This window comes from Gossypium arboreum, chromosome 5, assembly GCF_025698485.1.
Source record: "Gossypium arboreum isolate Shixiya-1 chromosome 5, ASM2569848v2, whole genome shotgun sequence".
Lineage (NCBI taxonomy): Eukaryota > Viridiplantae > Streptophyta > Magnoliopsida > Malvales > Malvaceae > Gossypium > Gossypium arboreum.
The window spans coordinates 21,670,719-21,676,447 of record NC_069074.1 but is presented as its reverse complement, the minus strand read 5'-3'; the positions used below and the strand labels follow the sequence as shown (position 1 = coordinate 21,676,447).

Below are 5,729 nucleotides of genomic sequence, written 5' to 3'. Positions count from 1 at the left end.
GACATATATTGATACGTATATTGTATTAAAGGATTATATTAAAACATTCATTTTAGTAAAATTGAAAAGAGGGGCTAATATATATTTATAATTCTTTTGGTATGTTATATATGTATAATGTTTATTTTTATTAAGAAAATTAGCCTTATGAAAATATGACATAATAAATATTATTAAATATGGTGTTGTTTGATAGTGAATGTTTAAGGAAAGCATATCTGAACCTGAATTGAATCCTTCCTGGCTTCACCTGGTCAACTTATTCCCATTTTTGCTTAGAGGGCAAATGTAAGAACATACCATTACCATGGGTCCACCAAAAAATAATAATACAAAAAGATATCTTACTGAAATTTGGTATTTAATTGAAAATTATCCAAATAAAATGGTAAAAGTATTGTTTTATTTTTTATTCTTTGGAGCTACATATCATAATTTCTTTTTCTTTTTCTTTTTAATTAAACAATAAAATTAATATAACTTCATCATCCGACTGATTTAATTTCCCTATTTTGCTTTATTTATATGTTTTTAAAGCAGAACAAGATATGGAGAAAGGGTGTAGCTCAAAAGCAGCTAATTTGAAGTTCCAGTCATCTGCTTCTAATGGGGATGAGGATATGCAAAAAAATAAGCAGCCAATTTCCAAGTTCAATCTCCCTGCTTCTGATCATGACAATGAAGTCCCTGAATTTCCCTTGGCTAATAATGGTCCAAACCTGTCTCTATCAGGGTCATTACTTGCTGAGTATACAGCAAAAGAACTAGCAGCATCACCGATGCAGAAAGCATCGGTACATCTCCATTCTTCTATTTAATTTCTCACTGACCATGTCTTGGACTCATCAACTTGTATTGCAAAATAATGATAGTAACCTTGTGATGTGGTCGCTGTTTAAATCCCTACATAAGAGTAATTTTATAACATCAATGCCTAGTTCATTTACTTGAAATAAGTATAATCTCATGGAATATTTTGAGTGCAATTTAAGCAGGAGGATGCGAAACTGGAACTTGGATTGGCATCAGCAGGAGATGATCAGCCTCAGCTGGATCAAATGAATGCCACTATCAATGGCGACTCAAATCCTTTGCCTGTTAGTTCTCCCAAACTAATGTGAATATTACAATAACAAGAGGATGGACCATGATTCAGATTATTTCTTCCTTGCCATTGACTGATATAAACATTGTTGTATTTGTCGATAGCAGAAAGCGAAGTTGGTGTCATCACCTGCAGGCACTACCGATGAACCTTTGCTTCAGCATGAGAGGTCGAACGAAAAGCCGATGCAGCCAACATGTCCAGGAATTGGAGGCAGTGTTTCTTCAGGTGGTGATGCCAGAGCTGCACAACAAACAACTTCGTTTACTCCTCTTATAGTGGAGCCAACACAGTCATTCTCTTTGGCACTGGTACCTCTCCCAACCCATTCCAATCAGTCAGTTCCAGCTTCAGAAACATGATGAATAATAACAGAAAATGACTTTCTCTTATCTGAAGCAGGCGGAAAATATCCCACAAAACAGAAGCTCTGCAACTCAATCGTCTCACTCAAAGCATTTGGGCAATTCAGGTCCAGCAAACAGCCTCAATTCTCAAACTGGAAAAAGCCTCCGTGCTGAGCTTCAACGGTTTGTTGATTCCTTTGTTGAACTTTTGAAAGTAAAGATGCATGATATTTTCCTCTACCAATTGAACATGACATGTTTCTAACATTGTAATAGGCCTCAACGGGTAGAACCCCTCGATAAAGGCAAGAAAATATTGTTTGCTGATGAGGTTGAAAAGAAAAAGGGAAACCCTCGTTCCAATCGCAATCAGCGAGCAGTTCACTACCCAAATTTGTTCCCTCAAAGCCCAGTGAGTATAAATATTGTTTGCTTTAACTCAAGATTATTATGGGTCGCATTTTCTCGACTGAATTTGAAATAAATGATAAGCAGACTGGGATCAGATTTCTGAATGGAGAATCTACCCAAACCAACCAGCCGCCAGCCCCTACTAGGTTCTGTAATAAAGAGACTGATCTTTATAGGTCTTTGGCACCAGGGTATTGAATTGATATCTTCTAACCTCAATCTTCTTGTTTGGAATCGAAAGAATAGTACTGAGATATATATCTAACTGTGTATGTTGTTTCTTTGGATTTCAGGTCACTAGTTGATCAATTCAAAGCAACTAACGTTTCCAATCCTCTGTGTTACAACCTAATGCTGCCGGAAGCTTCTACACCTCCAAGGTATTTTGTAGATAATTTATATATCACATCAACATAAGCAATTTAGAACCATATTGTGATTGATTTTATCGTATATCTAATATAGGCCCCAGCAGTTGAGTAACCCGATGCAGCTGCTTAATCAATTGGCAGCTATGCCTAATGCATCTGGCTCAGTGCTCCAGAATTCCGACCTGACTAAGCATTCACTGCCTATGGAGCTTATGTATTCGATCTCTACTCTTATCTACTTTGGTATATCTTCTAAAGAGAACTTTATGAGAATCAAGTGTTTGTTCTTTTGATATTTTAGGGCTCAGCAATTCTCCTATCAAAATAATCAACTCCCATGGGCACTTGGACTATATAATTCACAAACTGGTAGCACCGTGTTCCATGAAATTTTCATTCCTTTGAGGTACGTACAACTTACCTTTCTTCTAGATTTCATTGTCAAGAAAGCAAGTAGATTTATTCAAAGTTTAGACTATCTGATCGACTCAATTAGACACGACTCGATATTTACATTTTAGAATCACCTTGAACTTAGGCAACCAACATTGAAATTTTGGTTTGAACCCAATTCAACATGACCCTTAGATACTTGTAGAACTAAGCCTAGACGAAAAGAAATTTGGGATTGGTGTGTTCTATCTTTTCAAGTTAATTTATGACCCAATGCATATTGTTTTAAGTAATTTTTAATTTATGACCCAATGCATATTGTTTTAAGTAATTTTTTAATCATAGTCTATCTATTTGGCTTTCAGTTCCGTTCTATTACCAGCACAAGATCCGCAAGCAAGTAATCTATTGTCAATTATGCCTAATTTACCAAATCAAGACCATCATAATTCTGAGCTGTCTAGGTGAATTTTGATTCCCTTTCTTGTTATCAGTCACCCTTTTATATTTCTTTTTTGAGGACTAAGTTTATCATTAACACATTGAATACGCTTAAATTCTACTCTTGTTATTTGATTTAGATTTTAAACTTCGTTTACAGGCCTGTAGCTGTGCATCAACGAGGGTTTCTGAATCAAACTACAAAACCAACTGCTACATATCCTAGCTCTGGGACTTCCATGTCTAGCTTACTCCTGAACTCGTCTCTTCTGCATGTAAAATACCTTTCTCACTAACAAGATTTCCTGGAAATAATTATATAATTTCCTAACCAAATTCAACGATGAATAGGAAACTGTTGGGTCATCAGCTCCTAATCTTATGCAAACGCCACTGAGCAACCACAGTGAGGTATCATCTCATCAGCATTCCTGCATTAGGATCTAAATTAATTTGTTTCCTCTACCTTCGAGATTATTTTGTTTTTAAATTGGTTTAGCAAGGAACTTCCGAACCGGGAGGCAATGCAAGGAGCAGACTCGAAGTGGGAGAATCATCACCTTTCAAGCGCCTCAGGGTATATTATTATTAACTTTACTCAAATTTGGATTCAATATTTTCTATATACTGTTTTATGTTCATAACTTACAGATTATTTGCATGTGTTAACTTAGATTGAAAACAAGAAATTTGGGTCTTCGAATAACTGTAAATTGCTGTAGACATCACACAAGAATATAGTATTAACCATCATTTCATGATCTATACCGGCCTAAGGGACGAGGATTGTGTCGTGAATACATAATTTGGAATTGTTCTTTATAGGCATCCACAAATCTTCCAAAATTGTCGCCCCCTAAACATTCAAATCCATGTAGATCTACCGGTATCTATTATGCAAAGTGCATTAATTTGTGTAATGTGACATGGGTTCAAATTTTTAGAGATCCACTTGAAAATAACAAAATTTCGTCGAGTTTATGAGAGCCTAAAGAGAACAGTTTTGATTTATGTTCTCACAACATGATCCATATCCTATAGGCAAGTCAAATCGTGACAAATCATTTTTATTTATTTTTATGTTTATCAGTCACTTATTTAAGGGAAACTCGACATTCAAATATAGTAATTTCATTCTCAAATTTATATAACAAACTAAATCCAATAAATTTAAAAAGGAAAAAGGTTAAGTTATAGCATTCAGCTTTGTTGTATGGTTTTTTTCCATTATAACCGAATACGATTTGAAGTTAATCATGTCTGGTCTTTCATTAATTACAGGGAGAAACCAATGAGCCGCAAGCACCAAGTGCTGAACAAATCATGGGTAACTCTTTGTCTCTACCGACTGGAGCTACTGCTAGTCCTGACATTGGCAACCTTCTTCCTCCAAGGTTTTTTAATTTTACAGGTTTCATTTGTTTATCCTGAATAAGTTTGTCTTAACTCTTGAAAATGCTGACTAAAGAGTCCAATGATTTCAGGCCAATCATGAATTCACTCTATGATCCAAAGTTTGAGGAGCTTGGACTGCCAATTGATCCCCATCTGAGGCTATTTGCTAAGTACAAGGTAATTACTGCTTTCTGAACAGAACTAAGCTTTGACTTAACTTTCAAATGTAGAATGTCTAACCAGCCAATATTACCACTAAAATTATGCTAAATCTGCCTTAGCTAATTACACTTAGAGGATCTGATTATTTACCTTGAATTTTGCAGAAATGAGAATTTTGTGGGGACTTCTCAAGTGTGCTGATTGATGTCAACAAGTACAGAGTTCTGATTTTTAGTGAATAAATCTTAGGAGCAAGTTGTTCAAACATTGGATGATATTTTTATTAAGATTTTTAAATTGCATTACTTTGCCAGCGTCACCTATATTTTGGGCATGAAAGTTGCATCAGGAGGTGTCTTTCTCTATAAATTGAGTTACCTTTAGTCTGCTTTTAAGTTATAGAATTAAGTTGATGAGTGTAAGAGCTGGTGTAGTTGTCTTCTTGTTGTTGTTGTTTTGGGTGTGTGTTTTTTATTTGATGTTTCTTAATATTGTAACCTTGTTTTGGGGTGTTTGGAATTTTATCAATTAAAATTTCAACCTTAGCAAAATGAATATATTTTTTGGCATCAAGCTTTACTCAATGTCAATGTACACCTTTATATTCTCTCTCTTCTCACTCAAATAAACTTAATTCTACTCTCATTCAAACTTATTTGTTCTTTTCTCTCATTTGTTCTTCTTCCTATCTTTGTTAGTTGATGTTAAGTTGATAAATGAAGAAGAAAATTTGAGTAATGAGGTTGCTATCAAACCTTTAGTTGTCTCCATTATTTAATCTCCAACAGCCCCAAACGTACCACCAAGAAATAGGTTTAAGTTTATTAGTAAAATCATTCGAAATCCCCTCTTAATTCATGTTTATATAAAAGAAAATTTTTAATTGCATGTTTCTAAACTGTGTCTTTAAGTTCGATATCGTTTCTAGACGATTTTGTGCTAATGAATCACAATGGAGAAGGTAAATCTCTCTTATGTTTTTAATGTTCAATATGTCTAAAATATTTTAGATAAAAAATATTTACATAAAAAGTATGAGAGAAATTTTCTTTTATTTGAGATTTAATATGATTACAAAATAATTGGGGACTTAATGTAATTATT

At 34.4% G+C, this 5,729-nt stretch overlaps 1 long non-coding RNA gene across 1 annotated transcript; it reads left to right on the top strand.

Annotated features, from left to right (window-relative positions):
* Positions 1 to 4,371: 4,371 nt before the first annotated feature.
* On the top strand, positions 4,372 to 5,176 carry LOC108452846 (uncharacterized). The gene is made up of 3 exons (XR_001866462.2): positions 4,372 to 4,462; positions 4,553 to 4,640; positions 4,790 to 5,176. It is a non-coding gene; the product is annotated as an uncharacterized LOC108452846 (long non-coding RNA).
* The last annotated feature ends 553 nt before the right edge of the window (positions 5,177 to 5,729 follow it).